At 28.5% G+C, this 21,136-nt stretch overlaps 1 protein-coding gene across 2 annotated transcripts in view; it reads left to right on the top strand.

Moving 5' to 3' along the window:
• The window catches only part of LOC129963197 (elongation of very long chain fatty acids protein 7-like), a 96,067-nt gene that overhangs the window by 40,660 nt on the left and 34,271 nt on the right, over positions 1-21,136 (top strand). Inside the window, exon 2 of one of the 2 annotated variants that reach the window (XM_056077373.1) lies at positions 2,414-2,472. The gene's annotated coding sequence lies outside the window, so the exon portion shown is untranslated. Of the gene's footprint in view, positions 1-2,413; positions 2,477-21,136 lie in introns of both variants that reach the window. The other variant, XM_056077371.1, reaches the window with a different exon arrangement.

Below are 21,136 nucleotides of genomic sequence, written 5' to 3'. Positions count from 1 at the left end.
AGTTTTATATCATATTCATATATTATTCCGCCCTACGCATCGATCTTCAAGAATATTATTAATGAAATGTACTTGTTAATTTCTAAAGATGCATCTAACGGTGTCAGATGTAAGAATCTTTAACTACTGCCATTCTTGAATAATCTTGCTAGTTTTGAGAAAGCAGACATGTATACTGTATCGTTAATTTTACGTTTTTCTGCGAAAAGGGAAAGAATGATCAATAAAGAATTATAACTAGCTTTTTTTGACTTTAGTTTATAAGACTTGATTATTCCTAACTGGTAAACAGTGTTTTAAACTTAAACCTAAATGCCATCAGCAGAACTGTAATACTACAAACCTGAACTCTCATATTTTGCGTTAGTTCTTTGACGTAACAAAAAAATTAAAGTATTGAATTGCAATTGGTATAATATTCGTAATAAGAAACATTTTTAAATAATTTTTTTCCCAATTTAGTTTTATAACATTTTTTAATGATTATTTTGATGCCATGATCCAATCTTCAGAAATCTCGTCGGACTACTTATACTTCATTTGGGGTTATGGATTCCTGCCATTGTTTTTTGTAAGATCAAAGTGACTCTTCAATGTTAGTCTGAAAATCGAAGAATATTTTTATCCGAAACCAAAAGATTTCCTGCAATTACATACTTGGGTGAGGGAGGGGGAACGACATCAATGATTCTTTCTATATATTCCATTCCTTTTCTCGCTACTAAAAGATCTTTTTGAATATTTCTTATTGATAATCAATCATAGTTCTCAGAATGAAATAAACCATCACACTTTCTCTTTATCTCATGGATTGACTAAATAGAAATAATCAACAAGTTAATTGGTAATCGTGGAAAATATTTATCTCAAATTTCATTTTTCGTATTCATATATTGAAAGTATTAACAACAAGGATTCTTTTCCGTACTTCAAGGCACTAAATTCACAATAATAATAATTCTTTATTACATCTTTGAAGAATTTTTAGCTTTTCTAAGCCTTTGCTTTTATTTTTCATTCAAATTATCAGTTACTTTAAATTACGTATAAAATCTTTTGTTTTTAATATAAGGAGTCTCATAATCTTCTATACTGAAATTCGATAGAAAAACGCTCAAAACGAATAATCCAAACAATCAAACCGATTGCACTCAAAACATTGAACTGGTATCAAATGAAAAAAAGTGACAGACATGAAATCATGTCAAACTCGAACTTTTTGAACAAACTTGATCTTGGTAAAGATTATCCTCTTTAAACACCCGGAACTTTTTCCTTTTCATAGGTCATTGCACAAGCCTCTTTTTCCGGATCAAAGAAAAGGAAAAGTAGCAACTTAGGATCAATATATTTTCTTTATAATTTTTTATAGAAATCCACAATTTACTTAGATAACAATGGGTATTTTATTTCAATTGTGATAAACACAATAGTAATATAATTCTTTATATAAATGCTATATATAATAGTTTAATTATTTTTGCGTATGATATACATACCGCCTTTGGTACCTGTTGTTCTCAGAGTATATTTATTGTGTTTAATTTCAACAACATCTCTAATGCAAATTTTATATTTTATAAATTTCTTTCCACCTGTTCCACTTGTTTGGTGCAATTTCCCAATGGAGTCGAATTCTATAATATCACACACATAATGTCAATAAAAACTTTGACATGATAACATATTTTAAATTACATGTTATCTTTTATAGTATTTTAATTTCACTTTCTGATTTTTTATATGAATTATACAGTTAATGAGAAAAACCTTTCATCCTTACTTTCAAGAACAGAAGGTAATCATTGAATAAAATATTTGATTAAACAATAAAAACGTTTTGAATTTCTTTGAAACGAAGAAACATGCTATTAAAAACCATAAAAATAATATTAAAAAAATTAAATTTAAAATTCTGCAAAATTCAGTTTTTGTGCAATAATATTTTCGAGAGTTAGCATGGAAAAACGTAAAAATATCTCTTAAATTAATTATGATTAACGTTTAAAAGAACCTTGCTCAACGAGCATATTTTTAAACTTCAAAGTATGTCAATACTGAATATATATATATATATATATATATATATATATATATATATATATATATATATATATATATATATATATATATATATATATATATATATATATATATATATATATATATATATATATATATATATATATATATATATATATATATATATAATTAAAATTATTAAAAAAGAGATTTTTTTGCATCAAAGGCATAATGAAAAATTATTCCTATTAACAGATCTTTATGCATTATTTTCTTTAATATGGGAAAATATAAATATTCAAAGGGTATTCTGTATATAAAAAGAATAAATTTCAATCTATTTTTATGCATTAATTTTGTACTATCCTGATATTTATTATTTAATTTTCAGGTATCTTCCCAGTTTAACGAAACGAATCCGCATCAACAATCATCAAGCAGTTGAGACAAGTTAGTAAGTGTTAGAATACATTCATTTTTAATGCCACAAAATATTTTTGGCGTACTTAACTGTTAATTTCATTACAAGGAAGATATTTCCGTATATCTTCCTTGTAATAAGAAAAATATAAAAGAAAAAAAAAGTACGAATAATACTTCTTTTTAAATGCCTATTTCATTGTAACTATGCAAAGGATAAGAAGTAACAAATTGCCATCGGGGTTTTAACAAATTTTGAAATTGCCACAACATCTGACTAACAAATAAAAATCCTTTCTTATCATAATAATGCATTCTTTATATAAGTAGAATTAACTTTTAGAATTTGTCTAATCATTGTCACGGATGAATGCCAAACAAATTGCTTGTGGCAGCTTTTTATGGTACCGGACTTTATTTCCTTTTCTTAATTTTCATGAAATTAGCATGTGATTTCTGAAGTAAAGTGAGAATTTATACTGCATTATATGACTAAATATCTATTTGATATTATATTTTATATCCATTGCACGATCGTTTTCCTCTTTATTAAGTTGCAAAACCTAAAATATAAAAAAAGAAAAATTTGTTTCTGCATTTCAATCATTACAAGAAAGTGTTTAAATTAAAAAATAGGCATGATGCATTACCTGAAAACACAATACACATATATAAGAAAAATATATTCAGAAATTATCTCTGACGGGACTATTTTCGTATATTTTAAAATATAGAAAATTTTCTTAATAATTTTTGTGTAATATACATTCTGAAATATTTCTATATCAGCATTTAATCGTATAGTATCTCTTAAAATGCAATAAGTGCTAATCCAAAAATTTAAATCCAGTGATAATTGTGAATAATTAATTTATCTGATTTGATAATTCGAAATGAAAAAGAATTTGTCTGATTCGAGACTCCTGGTACCAGAATAAAATTTAATTAATCCAAAAATTCGAATTAAGAAAAATTATCGTAAACTTTTGCATAGTCTGATACAGTAGTTTTTGAACTTAAAAAGGCAGTAATTTATTTAGTATTTGCTATTTTACATTGTATTTGAAACAACAACAACAATGGATAAAAAGTAAGTACTTTTAGGTAATAAATTGATAAAAATTATAGTTAAAAATTTGTATTTTGTATTAAATTTTGAATTATAATTTTAATAAATAAGAAATTTTAATAAACAAAGCAGCATTTTAAGTACAACAGCTGTGCAAGATAAGAAGCACATTTCAGATATACTTCGTTGCAAATGTTTTAAAAATGCCATTTTTTATTGTTTCATTCAATGAATACATTGTACAGCAGTAAAGTATTTGAAGAAATTAAGATTCTTATGAATTATTTGATTACGGACACTACGGGTGTAAAGTATGGGCAGATTTGAGCAATGAAACTAATTCAAATATTAATTTTTTTTTACATTTTATTGCCTTTTTTCAAATTAATAAAATAAATTCGATTTGGAAAAGTTATTTTTATATTATCTTAGTAAGAAATCCAAGGCACCAAAAAAAAGTTCCACTCCACCGAAGAGAGAGAGAGCTGTATCATTTAAATGATTTGGTGTATGCTTTTAGGATGTATAAAGCAACTACTAAATGGCCATTGAAAGGGTTTAGCTGCTAAAAGTGCATACTACGCAAATTACATTTTTTTAATTATTGCAACAAATTGAAAATAAAGAATTTCACATAAATGGAAAATTCGATTTGAATGTTTTATATTCACATCAATCAGAACGAAAAAAACACACACTTTAATCATTTTTCTAAAAACATTTCTTTGGAAGATAACAGCACCTTTTATATAACAATACTGTCACAAATGATGTTTGCCCTTATTTTCGGAATATTGTTTCAAAGTTCTGGTATAAAATTAATCAATTCATTTTTAAACACATTAATATTAAATCTTGAAATATATTTAATTTTTCATATCATGTAAGAATGCGGATTTTGCTGCTGTGATTTTACACTTCATTAAATGCCGGGAATAACACATTTGGCATTGTTTTTAGAAATTAAATATTTTTGAAAATAAAGTAGAGATATACGAAAAAAAACATATTAATAAATAAAATACTTTTAAATTTTTAATAAATTTAATATCAATTAATATATTATGGTCTGAAAGCAAGATTTTGATAATTCCCAAAACAGGAAACAAAATAAATGTACGGAATACTTTTTACTTTAATAAGATACTTTATAATTTTTAAGATGTTTTAAACCTTATTTTTACCTTCTTTTTCATTTGAATTATGCGAAAAATATATTACTTTAATAAATAATAGCAAAAAACTATTCTTTTAAAATTTTTTTGCCTAAAACCTCTGGATTTAAAGGCCCAATATTTTCAGTTATTGAGAAAAGGAAAGAGAGTTAAGATTTGGCAATTTGTAAATTAGAACCAATTGCGATAATTTCCGCAAAAGTCTATTTTTAATATAATAATGATATTTAAAAATGCCACATAAGAATTTCTGTGGTATTTTTTGAAAGCAGTTTTATCCCCAAATATGTAGCTTGCAATTGTTTCTTCTTGCATAACTGTAAGAATCATAGGAAGGAATTAGAATTTCTAACAAAACTTTTAATAGATTCTTTTTTATAATACTTAAAGCCTATCAAGCAAATGTTATTACATAATCACTTTTGTAAGCCCATTTTCATCACTCTAGATTTCAGACCATTTGATACTTTTTTCTTTTACTTCCTGTAATGGCAGTTCATTGGTTCCTAACCTCACTGTTCCGGTTGATAGAATTTTGGGCAAGAATTAGCTTTTAAAACGCATTGTGTTTCCCCCCTTACCTCCCTTTCTTACTGTTAACCTGATTTCTCCCGTTTTGCAGACCTTGGAACGAATCGCACGAATTTTTGGGCGCGGTTTTCTGGCTATTTACTGGTATGCGGAACAATGTGAAGCCTCCGGTGAAAAAGAAAGTGGTGTAGTAGATTTTGCCCAACTTTCAACCAATCTCGAGCATTTAAGTGCCATCTAGGATCAGAGGAGAGCTGTAATTTTGGGGGACATAAACTTTATTTTAAAACTATCTCATCGTGATTTTTCCTGAAAATGCTTTTTGCTTTCGCTATTGTTCGTCTTTGATTGTATCCTTCTTCAAAAACGAATTATTTTTGAATAATGAAAGTTTTTCTCGAAACTGAAATGTGGATCGTTTCCTCAAACTGTGACTTATGGATTGCAAGTAATTTTTAGGCACTGACGTCTGGAAAATAATTGTTACTATAATCATTGGTGGATTTAGATATTTTGCGGCTGTGCCTGTTTTAAGACCATTCTTCTAATATATAATAGATAAGTGAACTTCACAAAACATTAGGAACATGAGCAATTATACTTGGTAAATCATTAAATATTATTCAAATATTGCTTAATTCACAGAATTTGTAACTTTTGTAAATTTATTTATTTGTGAAATAAAGATTTTAATTGACCAGCCCTTCTCAGTTTTAATTTTCAATCAGTAAAATTTTTAATTGAGTAACTCTTCTCAGCTTAGCGACCTTAGGCAGCTGTCTAATTTTCCAAGTCTTTATAAATTAAAATGAAAGAAGGAACTAACTAAAATTAAAAGGAAAGACAGTAGATTTTATTATAAATAAGTCAGATGTGAGATATCTCCAGATATACAGCATACGCAGAGCTCAGAGTGATATGACTTTGTTTTTGGTTCAATACTTGAATTCTGAGCTATTCGATAAGTATTATTTCTGTTTGGAACTGCTTAAATGATAGTGCTAGATAAAACAGATACTCTGAAAAATTACAAAAGTAATATCATGTTGCTATCAAGGAAGTAAAATTAAGCAGATTGCATTCTTCAGAAAATGGATAGGTGAATGTAAATTTTTTTAAACCTCCTGTTAGTCGCAAAGTAGAGCAATGATTTTTTTTGGAAGTTATGACGGTAAAAAAGATGTGTCGATTAATCACATTATGCGCATTGTATAAATGAATATTTTTAGTACTTGAAAATAAGAATCTTAACTTTTAAACAATGTATTCGGCTTCATATCTTCAATGCTCAACAGAGCGTTCTATAGAAATTTTACTGATTGCACTTGTTAGGTATGAATTTATTTTCAAGTTCGTCATAACGATTTAATTTATTTTTAAGTAAAATGTTTTTTAATTGTTAATAAGAATTTTTTGGAGCATTTCTTTTGGCTGAAAATGCACAACACGCATGTTCAATAGAAAGTACTCTAATAGTTCATGTATTTTTTTTTATTATTCCATTTAAATACCCATTAAATAAATTAAATTTGGCTCTGTTCAGTTATTCAGGTATCAATATTCAGGTTGAAAAATCAAGTAATTTGAATATAATTGCGATAGATTTCTACGATTGAAAAGCATATCAATTGTCATAGGACAAGACAAAACAATAAAAAAAATTAAAAAAAGAAAATTGGCAATAGTTTTCCGGCACACACACACACGCGAGCGCGCGCACATACGGAGGGCCGTGGTGGCCTGATGGTAAGGTCTCGGCTTGTGAGCCTTAGGGTTTCCGGTTCGAGACCCGATTTCACCGAAGAACCGTCGAGTAAGGGGGTCTGTTGCACGTTAAATGCACCATACGAAAAGTCCTCCCGCTGGTGTGGTGTGGCGTGGAGAGGGGGGTGTCAGCTCAGGTGTCGTCCTCGTCATCTAATCGCGGTTCAAAATTACGAGGTCCGTCCCAAAAATACCCATAGTGTGGCTTTATAACGGGACGTTAATATAACTAAACTAAAACTAAGCGCGCACATGTATATATATAAATAATTTTATTTTTATTTTCTTAAATACGAAGTAAACGAGAAAGTATTGTAATCGTCAAGAGATTCAAACTCGAGATTTTGAATCTCCACATTTCAGATATCCTCGAATCCGAAAAACACAATTTCGGAATGATGTCTGTCTGCCTATGCTCACAATAAATAAAGAAGCGCTTTGAGAAAGAAAAATGAAATTTCATATAGAGCCACTTCTTCAAATTTATTATTTTTTTCAAATTTTGAACATTTTTTCAGACGAAGGTTTTCTATCTGCCTGCTCGAATATAAGTTTACACGATAATTAATAAACAAAGAGGACTAATTTGACTAAATTTGCAACAAAGATTAAAAAGCTCTTTAAGATTAAAAATTGCTCTTTAAATTATATGATAGCAATTTAATCAATTTAAAATTATTCATAGCATCCTCATAGGTTTCATTTTCGGTACGTAAAAGCATACAACTTTTGCACCTGGATTCTGATTCCAAAAAATCCATTAAATAAATACTATAACTTTTCCTTAATAATTAACTCATTATTTAAGGAGTGAAACAAGTAGTTCTTGTTTTTTTTTTTTGTTTAAATAGTATTTTTTACAGAACATTGTTCCTCGTATCCAAGGACAAATAAAACCCCACCCTTTGATTTCCAGGAAATATATTTGACAAAAAAGAAACTAATAATGCGAACAATAATGAACAATTGGTGGGAACTTTATATGTATATAATCATCTAAGTCATTTACTGGTCTTTTGCTTTTCATTAAAAGTTACAAATAACCAGTTGTGAGTAATTCGACAAATTTTTTTTTGAGAAAACGCTAAGCATAATAAAACCATTATAACGTTGAAAAAATATGGGAATTATTCAGGAGATATTTCTGACTTGTTAAAAAAGAAATGAAAAAAATTATTGATATAAAAATATTGAAATATAAAAGCTACATTTGTTTTTATAAATTTTTAAAGGATTTTTCAATCATAAATTAAAAAATTCGTTACGTAACAATTACATTGCTTGCAAATATGCATTTTGCAGTTTTTATTAATTTTTTTTAAATAATAAAATATATGAATAACTGTTCTTATTTATTTGTTTCTTTTCAATTATTGAATACTTCAAAACTTTTTGAACTTTTAATGAAGCAGCACTTTATTTTAGATATACAGGGTGTGTGTGTGTGTGTGTGTTTAAACTAACGGTACTCAGAGACCTCTGTAGCTTGAACTATCAGCCGCAAAGCCACCAAATTTTGTATGGAAACTATTGACGACATAGAAAAAGGAATCCGTGGAAAAATAAATTAGTTCCGAAAGTTGCCGATAGGAGAAAATGTGTCGCTTTACACTTCAAGACAACTAAAATTTTGCATAAAACACGGGAAAAAATCGCAAAATGCAAAATCCTGATTACGTAGTCGACACTAGCGCCAGTATTTTGAGTTATAAAAATGAAGCGGGGCATTGAAAATCATTTCAAGTATCAGTTTATTTGTAAAATGCGTCTCACTTTAGCATAGCGTGCATTACTTGTGAAGCTGTTTTATCTTAATAAATCCAACGCAACTTCCACTCTTCGCGAATTTAGAAGTCGAAACAATTTACGTAAAGGACCCCTATTAATTAATGAAGTAAAAGCAATGATTAGAAAATTTGAAAAAACAGGTTCTCTCACAACTCGGTCTGGTACCTCCATCCTGACAAGAAATTTCAAAGCAAAAGCTAATTGAAGATCATAATCTGTAGGTTTTAATTCATGCAAAAGGCTAACTTTATATGGATAAAATTGAAGAATTTTTCTTAAAACTTTCCATATTGTTGAAGCACTAACATCCAGTTGTCGGGCAACTCCATGTGTGCTGCTATTACCAGCAGGGCTCGTCTGATTTCTTTCAACGATTGCAGTCGCAACATCTGTGATAGTATCCTCCGATATCGGTTTCTGTCCTCTACCAGACTGAGTGCCCCGCTTCTTTTTTTATAACTCAAAATACTGGCTCTGGTGTAGACTACGTAATCGGGATTTTGCATTGTGCAATTTTTCCCCGTGATTTATGCAAAATTCTAGCTGTCTTAAAGTGTAAAGCTCCACATTTCCCCCTATCGGCAATATTTTGGAACTAACTTTTTTTTTTCTCGGATTCCTTTTTCCCATGTCGTCAATAGTCCCCCGTACAAAATTTGGTTCCTTTGCGGCTGATAGTTCAAACTACAGAGGTCCCTGAGTAGCGTCAGTTTTAAAAAAAACACTCTGTAGATAAAGAAAAATGTTAGAAATTCTTATAATACGTTCATTGTAATTTAGATATTAGACGAATTATCTAGGAATATTTTCATTCTTGAAGTTATAATGAGAGTTGAAAACATTTACTCTATGCGAAAACTATTACCGTATGTATCAAAATGTTCTTTCAAATTTTATATAACACTGCACCTGAACAGTGCTACTTCTCAAGAAAACAACTGTTAAATTATTATAATAATATGTTATATTATAAATTTACAAGATCCACAGAAAATTTATTTTCAGAATTCCGGAGATATCCTTACAATAGCTAAGAACTTCAAGAGTCGAAAATTTAATAGTAAAACGCATGTACTGTATAGAAAAATGCTTCGAACTTGGACTTGAACTATTGCTGATATCTCCCTTTTTTAAAAAAATAGCTAAGATTGCACATAAATTTAAAAATCTCTAAAATATTTATATCGAATTAAAAATAAAAAAGTAACTTTTATGGAAAAATAGACTCATTTTAATGCATTTAAATAATTGAAAGTTTAGTATCTTTCAGCAGAACAAGGAATTAAATTATATGTGTATTTAGTAAATGGCAGAAAGCTACAAGAACAATTGGTATCTTCCAATATCCTTTGTATGGTCAAGCTAATTATTGATCTTCAACTTATCTGAAAATATATTTTATTTTTTACTACAAATTACTAATTACCAAGTGTATGAAATTCGCTAAAAGACTCTCAAGAATGGAATTCGCGAAAGAGAGCCATGTCTATGATGTGAGAATGCATCAAAGCATTAATTACAATGGCATTTTATATTATTAATATCCGCCGAACAGAAAGGAATGGTTAAGACTAGTTTTCTGCGTATTCTTTAAGATAGAAACATGATTTTAATGTTATTTTAAACAAAAACGCATGCAGGATTTTTTCAGCTAAAAAAAAAAAAAATCGAAAATTTGACGATTTATGTGTCCCGGACCCCCTTAAAACAATAATGTCAGTTTTAGTTAGTATGGAGAATCAAATAAAGAGTGTTATGTGGGTTACAAAAAATCACAGAATTGTTTCGAGAGTTAAAGGAAAAAATCCAATTTTGCATATATGAATACGTTATCTTGAAATGCTTTATTTTGAATTTAAAAAGATTCTAAATAGGATAGATGTATTTAAATATAGATGATATTATCAATATTTTGGATCTATTTGCTCTTATCTTAAATGTATCGTCTACTGTTGCTTTTACTAGTTCAAAAAAAATTATTCGCAGCGATTGTTTTTGTATTAAGAAATAAATACTTGCTCCGATAGAAGTTATTTCCTGCTTTCGAATATTCACAATCCTTGTAGGTAAATATTTTCCAAAATTTATTTACCACGATTTCATTAAATTTGTCAAAATTATAATTGCATTTGATCTTAATTACTTGCATTTACAATATTACTTAAAACAAATTCTATATGCAACAAAGCAATCACAGAAAACAAAGAAAACCTATCTTCTAGAAATTTTAAAATATAAATTATTTTTCAAATATAATTTTATAACTAAAATTTGTCTTCTAAATTATCTAGTTTCTCTCTTAATTTATTTAATGATTACCTGTAGTTATATATATATATATGTTTAAAGTTGAACGTGGCTACTTTAAAGTATAGCAATATAACAATTATTCTTCTTCCTATTAACCAAGTTCTTTTTAATTGAGACGGTGATATAATATTGAACTGCGTTTTTCATTTTTAATAAAGTGATCAAATATTTTATAAAAAGCGAAAACTTGAAAAATTAGCACCATCCCAGCCCATAAGTATGGGTGTAAAATTGACAATGCGAAGGGATATTTTACTACTAGGAAGCTACTTGAAAAGGGAAAATGAAAAATCATTTCAATTGTGATGTGCCGAAATTTCATGTATTTTCATGGAAAAGGTACGGTACTATTGAATATTTTTGAAAATTTTGCTTTGTTGAGCGTATGGGGAACAGCAGCCAGCATTAAACAATTAGTGCGAAAATGCAAAGGAGGCAGTGGAAATCAGCAATCTATTTGTATCTTATCAAAACTAAATAATATTGTAAAAACATTTATGAAAATAATGTATAACTGTATAAGTAGTTTTTCAAAATCTTAATTTGTTGTAATGCATTTATTTTTATTATATGAAATAATTTTTTTTTTGGAAATCCATATCGAAGAAATAAAAGTCACAATTTAAACTTATATTCTGTTAATCGAGTTTTCGATTATTTTTCAGACTATCCTGATTATGTTACGATTCCAATAAGCTCGCATAATCAATAAGGTCTATAGTAAAGTATTTTAAGTGGACGTGAGAATTGCATGGTTTTGTGGTTTCCAAAATAATGATGGGAATGGACTTCAAGGCCATTTCATCAAAAATATCCTTGTTTATTTAATTATATCCTCAAGAATATTGCCTTTGGTATATTTGGACGAACTACATTTCTGAGTTGCTGACGCAAATACGCTGTTATTCATTTCACAGAAATTTTTTTTGCTTTAGTTAATTTTGGGTTTTAGCCAGTCTGAAAAAATAATAATAGAAACCGGAAAATGAAAGAGAAACAGGTTTCGCTTCTTTTCTGGTCTATTATTTATGTCAAATGGACTTACGAATTGTGATCTGCATTATTATTTTTAAATGGTCTTTTAATGTAAAGCGAGCATCCGTTGTTTTCGTTTTGAATAAAACTTAGACTTCGAACGGACCGAAGATTATTTTTCATTCCTAAATTGTTATGACTATCAACGTAGGTCAACATTCAGTAAAAACATTTAAAGATTTATTAAATCATATTTCCAGCATTGAAAAAGTGATATAAATTGTTGGAAATAAAATTTTTTAAATGGTTTAGTATGTCAAAAAATTTTTGAAAGTAGGTTGGTATGTGGAAGTTGCTTGCTTTTCTACAATTGCCTTTCGTCATTGAATTGTTCATCGCTGTAATTCGTGAAGAAGAAATTACTATTTAGTTGTAGTTTCACAATTTGACTGAACTATTGTTTACTGGAAATTCAGTTTTATGGTAAAATGATCTTTCTTTATTGAAACATAGAAAAAAAAAATTATCATTAGATATTTTCAATTTAAAATTATTATTTAATCAAAATTCCTGAGTTATTATTTATTTCAAAACCAAACATCTTAGACGATTTATGAGGAAACATATATCATTATTGTTTTCAAGGTTGTTAACTGAAAATTTATTTCGATGATCCGAAGTTAAAACAAATATTTTTTAAAAGTATTTAAAATTTTCTCAAGGTATTTTATAAGCAATTTATCGCATTGCTCATCTTTTTGCTTATAGCATCATTCATTGATTTCGAAAAATTCATTTACTTGAACCTTGATCTAAATATTTTTATTCACTTTAAATCTAGAAATTAATCAGAGCAAGTAGTATGGTTTGATTGTATTTATTCTAACAAAGGAAGACAAATGTTAACCGGAAGATCAAGAAACCTTGTATTAGAGAAGCATACGATAAGCTTGGATTCTACTTGCTAATTATTGAATCCATCTTGTTTGATTTTCAAACCAAATATTAATATTTAAATCCCCTTAAAATTTTCGAAGCTTTATTTATTACGCTTCTTTCCATTCAGATTTATAAAAAAAGTTTTTAAAAATAATAATCTTCTTTCTTTGGCATTTTATAGAGCTCTCTTAATTAACTTTAAATACATTTTTCGATCATTTATTTTACTTTATGTTTAATTTATATCAAATAATTTATAAAATATACACTTGGTAAATTTCTATGGTTGTTCAGATTAATGCATCAAAGGAAATTTTGGGGACTGAGTCTAGAATAGTGAAGAATAAGAGAGGATCCATCGTCCTGGCATAGGGGTAGTGCATTTTCCCCTGTGAACTGGGCGTCCCGGGTTCGAGTCCCGGTTTGGACATGGTTGTTCTTCCGTTGGTCTATCTGTGAGATGTGTGAATGTGTCCTCCTGTAAAAAGGGGTTTTGCAAGCGAATGAGTGATGCGTGAGTAGCAAAGGCGTACTCTTGGCCCTTGTTGGTGGTACTAAAAAAAAAATAAGAGGCGTTCCCCCACCGGCTTAAATCGCTGTATTGTCCATGGATCGTGCCATAAGAAACCACAACAACATAAGAAAAGAAGCCATGGGCGTTTATATGGATTTTTTTTCAACGCTATATAAAATAAGTAAAAGAAATTATTTTAAAAATCAGATCAGTTTGTTAATATTATTTCAAATTTCGCATGTACGTGAGAAATTCCTGTTGTTGTTGTTGTTTCTTATGGCACTTGCCATGGGCAAGCCCGCTGTTCGAAGACAGCCGATTTAAGCCTGAGGAGAAGCGCTTCTTGTTTCTATAGTAGCGCCATCTAGGGCCAAGAGAATGACTTAGCTACACACACGTCACAACCCTTTTTACGGGGCGGACTTCATTCACTCAACCACAGATCGTAATTCCTACATTCTTTGTGGAGAACCTAACGCCATCTACATTGGTAGTGTTAGTCTGTGCTTTGTTGTGCGAGTTTGAAATGTCGAAAAAGATTCAGCGTTTCACCGACTATGAAATGCAGTCAGTCACGCTTCTTCACAACAAAGAACATGACATTTACTATTATTCATTACATAACATTATCTTTAGATATCCAAAGTTTGCTAAAACAATGCGGAAAAATAAATTCGGATGGACAAATATTCACGTCGAATCTCGCAATGCAAAACCACATGTTAAGTTTAAAATCTTATCAAATCTTCTGGATGAAAAGTTTCCGATCATTTTTCAATCATTCACAATAAAGTCCAGACTTTGCACCTTCAGATTATTACCTTTTCACTTATTCGGAGACCTTCCTGTATAGCAAGTGCTTAAACACTAATGATGAAATAAGAATAACAGTAAACAATCAAGTATCAACATAGATAGCAGAAAGGAAGTAATTATCCAAAAATTGGCTCTTCGTTGTGAAAAATGTTTAAACCGGCAAAGAAAATATACATAAAACAGAACAATTATTCAGCATCAGAAATTGCATGCTTTTTATAAAAATTAGTTCTACGTGCCTTATTTTTAGATTAAAGTGGACTTTATATATATATATATATATATATATATATATATATATATATATATATATATATATAAGAATCTCATCTATACAGTTGAGCCAGTTGCAGTTATGAATTATCGCATTCACATACATTCCAAAATACAAACCGACAGTTGATGAATCGTTAAACACATTTAGCCCAAAATCTGACATAGATAAGTAATTGTCATGATTTAAACTCACTGCCAAACGTCATTTAAGTAATTTTTTTGAATCTCCATGTTATCAAAGTTATATCATAATCCCTCTGTAAAAGGGATAGTAGGTTTTCATTATTTATATTGAGTTCGAAATTTATTAGCAATACACAATTTTTGTGGCAATGGCACATCAGGTTTCCTTCGTCAAACATTTTGAGTTTTGACTTATATAAACAGAAAGACTGGCAGAATTCTAAAAATATTTTTTTCTAACTCACGGAGATTTTAAACATGGGGATTCATCAAAATTTTTGATTCCAATTCTATCACGACAATGCTTCCTATACATAAAAAAATGAAATCAAAAATATTTTTTATCAAAAACAAATCAATTAAAAAAATATTCTGACATTTACAGTGGCAATGTTTTTCTCATGTTGCCAATTGTTATTGCTACCTTGATTACATATTTGCGTTTAAATTTTTCTATTTCATGCGAAAACCAGACGTATTTGTCGAACATTCTTTTTAAAAGTAACTGTAAGAATAAGCGACCACATCATTAATTTGAGACACTTAAGAAAAAGAATGTTAAATAACCTCTCTTTAGAACTTTCTAACTAATTTATAGTCCTAATTGAAAAGGTTTTTAACCTTCTAACTGTCACGAATCACACATTTCGCTGGAAACCGAACAAAACAAGTTAAAGAACAATATTTTTATGTTCCTATTCACACATATTTATTTCCTGCACGAGAAAGAACTTTGTTTTTTAACACTGTTAAAGAAGAATAACAAGGCTAATCTATTGAGTTTTGAAATTGCAATTATAGGAAATCCCGCTCGTCAAACGGTGGCGAGAAATCAGAAAAACGGTCAAAATTGACAAGTATTCACAAACATGAAAAAAAAAAAGCAAAAGGGATAGAGCACGCATAATATTTATTATTATATTTTTTTCCCTGTCTTGGATGTGGCATTCCAAGGTCAGGAATTGTGGTGAAATCGAAAATTATATATATTCAGCCTAAAAAATGCTGAATAGGTTTGTTGTTTTTGACAAACAAGAATGATTTTTGAAAGACACATTTTTTATGAATAAATAAGATGCATAAAAGATCAAATGTTGAAAAGGAAAAATTCAACTAATAAATGCTTGAAAATGACATATATTTCCGTAAATTAAGGATAACAATGCTTTGTATATGGTTTATTTAAATGTGATGTATATAACCCAACTATTAAATTACTTGTTCCAGAAGTCATTCTCATCAAAGAAGGCCAAAATATGTGTTATTTTTTAAAAATATTTTATATTGTTTAAATATTTAATTCTATATATTTATGATGTATTAACATTTTTTGCAAAATTTATTATATTGCATTGCATTTTATATTGCATTTTAAACAATAATAATAGTAGTAATATAGAGGGTTTTTTAAACATGAAATCCTTTACAGAGATGCTCTTTAAAACAAAATAAATATTGTAAATAATTTAAATAAATATTGTATTTTCAAAATCCGCTACTAATATATCAAATTCTAACCATCGAGCTATATATAATTTTATATTTCTTTTCTGGCGCCATCTATCAGAGAGCATGAGAATCTAAGGCTAAATAAACTTTTTAAAATTCCTTTTATTACAAAAAAAAAAAAAAAAAGTGAAATTCTGCGTTTTCTTTCATTAAATAGATATTTTGTGATATATTCACATTTATTAAACTTCTTATTTGAAAAATTACTTATCAAAAGGGACAGAGATTATAAGAAAGATGATCTTATGAAATCAAAACACAAAAATGAGCAGAAAATGTTGAAATTTTTCAGGAAAAGTAATAATAGACAAAATTAATTATATTATTAAACACAGATTAAGATTACTTATATTACAGAGAGTTTTAACTTACATTATTTTTTTTAAATATTTATATAAATTTCAGAAACTCAAGATTATTTTGAAGTATTTTTTTTTAAATTTCTATTGAAATCTAACCATATATCAGTTAATGAACATTTATTTTTAGGATTAGTGTTTACAGATTTCCCTTGACTATTCAAAAGGAATCAATTTTGGGAGGAAAAAAAAGATTTTTAACAGTCAATAAAACACATTTAAAAAGTAATTCGAAAATTAATTCACGCTCTTAGTTCTCACATTTCAAAATTCAGTACAAAGCAACCTTGAAATTCATTTCCTAATTATCTTTTTCTTACGTAAATTCCACTATTAACATAATTGCCAGATTTTTTTAAAGAAGAACCTGGATTATATTTGAGTTTGGAGCATATAAAGGAACTTCCTTGAAAAAGTGCTTTAATCAGAATCTTGAGTAAATGGATAATGAATTTTCATTGTATTATTCGTTGTTTCTTAGAAAGCTTAAATCTTTTTTTTTTTTTTTTTCATATTTTTTTCCTGTGGACTACTATTTAGGTTGAAAAAAATTTCTGGAAAATTTTTTAAGTGTTTAGAATGACCCGAGAATAAATTGAAATAAATAACACTATTTGCATAAATATATACCTGAATTTAATCACTGTTTTTAAGTCAAAACTATGCTATTGCTAAGATATTGCGCATTTTGTGACTTATGGCGAAGAATTTCCTTTAGAAACGAGGATAGCGGGGCAACTAAATAGTGTGAAAACATAATTTTTTCCTGAAAAATTGATTCTAAGAAGTTCAATAGACTAGAAACAATAATAATAATAACTATGCAATAAATATAAAATAGCTAAAACTATTCATCCTGCCCATTATTTTAAAGTGGCAGTCAATATTTTAAATTATTATCACAACTTTAAGGGAAAAAATATTGAATATTACTTATTTGTGTTCAATACCTAATAAAGAGACTAAAAAATAAATAAAAATTTGAATATCTGATCCAGAATATCATAGCATGATAAAATTTTAAGCCTGATTCTTCCTTTTTTATCTTATTTTTAAAATTCAATCTTAATTATATAAAAACAGTAAAATGCGCATAAATGAGCATTTCATAGTGTCGTAATGCACACTCATTGTAAATATAATAACTAACACAATAAAAATCATTCGTATTAAATATATTTAAAGTTGTTTTAAAATTAGAAAAAAAAATATACAGAAATAATATTAAAAAAGCTGAAAAGCGCATTCTTTGAATTTTAAAATGGCATGTAAGCGATTTCTCTGCAAATCAATGTTCCAACCTATATATATATATATATATATATATATATATACTAGCTTACCCGTTACCCGTTGTTTTGTCATAAAAATTATTTCTAGTGAATATTTTGGTTGTTAAAAAATAACGTATGTATAGTAAGTGTGTGGGGATGGTATCTATGACAAAAGAGGAATGGAGCGCTGTAGACGATGATCGCCGATAAAAACAAAAAATCATGAACCATTCATTTCTCAATACAATGTATTTCATTAACGTAACGAACATATACATTGTTTGATCTCTTAAAAGTTAAGCGTAAAGTGAAAGAAGTAATATATTTTTTTATCCTAAAGTATAAAAATGAAATAAAGAAAATCAATATTCATTTCGAAGAGCAATTGAGTGTACGATAGTTTTTGTCAGTCCGTCTTTAGCCAACTCAAATAAGCTCGATGGTTTGCCCACGCGAGAACATGCCACGTGTGAAAAACATGGTGTGCCCAGATCTAAGCCGCAAACAGACATCGTTTGGCCTTGCGACTTATTGATTGCCATTGCGAATGCCAATCTAATAGGAAATTGAAAGCGTTTGAATTCAATTGGCACGTCTGTGAGAATCATTGGAATTCGTGGCAGCAAAATATTTTCGGCTCGGAATTTGCCATTCAAAATGGTGGCTTCGATAACGTTTTTCATCAATATTTTAATGACCGATTCGCGTGCCATTACACAGCCGTGGTGGGTTCAAATTCCGAAGTAAAATAACTGGAGATCCAACTTTCAGTCGTAGAAGGTGTGGTGACATGCCTGGCAAATCCAGTAAGTTCAAAAACTCTGTTGGATAATTTACAGCTTCGTTAGAATCGCAAACTGTATGATACCAAGTCATCTGGCAACGACTGCTGTATCTTGAAGTTTAAATCGTGGACGTCCACATTTTTTGCTGCCAAAATGGCTCTTTCTGCCAGCCACACATGATTTATCTATTGTGTGCGTTCATCGGGAAATATGCGGTCAATGAGAACATTTTGCGAATCAACGACAGTGCAGAAATTAGTGGGCAATTTTATGCATCCAGTATTTTTATAGACAGCAACTTTTCCATCGCCGATATCTAATAATTGGTCAGAGAATGTGTCAGCAGATGGATCTTGTAGCCTTTGAAAGAGCATGTTTATTTTTAGTTGGACTTTTTCAACATTATGCAACAGTGGCGATGATTTCAAGCAAGCATCGATCCCATTAGCTTACGGTGAACGTGGAATAACGGAATAGGGACAACCTAATTACCTAGCGTTATGAAATATTCTTTACGACCTATTCTCATACCTACCAAATACACATAAAAAATTTCATAAAAATCATAATTTCATAAAGGAGTACGAACACAAACACCGTGACACGAGATTTATATATATATATATATATATATATAACTTTTAAATAAAAGTTCAAAAATTTTTCGGAAAACCTTTTCATTTACTAACCGGGAAATAAAGTGAGCGAGTTATTTATCATCATGCAAACTACAGATGATGTGGCAGCCTTAAAAAACTTTTTAAGTTTAAAGATTCCAGAAAATTTCAAGTTAAAACTTTTCAAAATGGCTATATTTTGTTCCAAAGCAGAATTATCAAAAATAGAGGGATTTTTTTTACTTGAATATCTTATTTTATTTATTTACGTTTTATTAAGTTTATTTTTTATCTTGGCGAAATAACATTTGGGAGTTTGAATATTTTTATTTCAAAATTACACGATAATATTTAATATAAATATTTGATTTAAAGAAATATTAACAAGCCAATAAATTTTTAAATATTGCCATTCAGTAAACATTTCATTAAATTTTTAAATATTGTCACTCAATAAACTTTTAAATATTGTCAATTATCAAATAGATTTTAATAGTTTCAAAATTTCGTCAAATAAGAAATTATTATGATTTATATTATAAATCATGAACATGTCTAATTCCATTAAAATCAAAATCATTAAATGACACACGAAAGTACATACAATATGAAAAAATTCAGTTATAATGCAATTTGTCATGCTTTTTAAAGCTTTAGTTTGAAATTATTTCTGTTATTACTGGAAATTTTCACAGCAACTCTTTCAGAATGTTTATGCTGCTAAAGAGTTTTGAATTCAACTATGTTGTAACATTGTACTATAGTCGCCTGCGGTAAACAGCTGTTCGTAAACCATATCAATAACATTAACCTAGTCATGTCAATCAACTTTATTGACCTACATATAATCATAACAATATAGAAAATCCTATTCTAAACTAAACAAAAAAACATAGAATAGTCTTAGCAATGGCTGTAAATTGATGAAATTAGTCTAGTTGCTGAGACTGGAAATTCGACCATTTTATTTTCTGATATCTCTATTAATTTCAGAACAGTATGTGGGTAGGAGACTACTAATGACGCATTTAGGATTCAATAGTTTTCATATGATATAATAAAAATTTCAGAAATCAGTATATTGGTTGTGACTAGATAATACTGTTTGATTTTCCCTCATAAATACAATGAAGTAATGTTTATAAAACGTTTTTTGAAAATGTAGGCTGGTGAAGGCAGTCAGATATATATAGAGAGATATATTTAGGAATCATGATATTGCACATGAAAGAAATTGGAGCAGTGGTGTGACCGTAAGGCTAGTTCTTTGGGGTTTTTCTTATTATTTTTAATATATAAATGACCATATCCAAAGTAATTTTTAATCATTTTTATGAATAATAAATAATTACGTATTAAGTGTTGAGATAATTTCTTCAGTTTAGGAAAGATTTTTATTCCTATAAGGAATTTTAGACCATTAAACTGTCGATTAACTAGTGAAACTGGCTTAGTTATAGGGGAAACTAATTAGATAAATTGACAGTTTGCACAGAAAAAGTAATAGCTAATTTTCAAAATGGTTTTCTTCTTTATAGTAAATTTTAATCTATGTAAGTTACAAACAAGATAACAATCACAATGTTATCTTGTTTGTAACTTACAAAATCATCGGGAACTGTATGTTGTCTTATTGTATGATAACTGATGAAATATTTTCATTAACTATCAATGCTTTATTGACAAGAACTAAAATAATTAAGATTATGATATTTTCTTTCCCTTTTCATATATATTTTTCTAAAATTCTGTGGATACATCCATGGAATAAGAACATTCAAATAATAAATTTAATTTTATTAGCGGATAT

This window comes from Argiope bruennichi, chromosome 3, assembly GCF_947563725.1.
Source record: "Argiope bruennichi chromosome 3, qqArgBrue1.1, whole genome shotgun sequence".
Lineage (NCBI taxonomy): Eukaryota > Metazoa > Arthropoda > Arachnida > Araneae > Araneidae > Argiope > Argiope bruennichi.
This window is presented reverse-complemented; position numbering and strand designations above follow the sequence as displayed.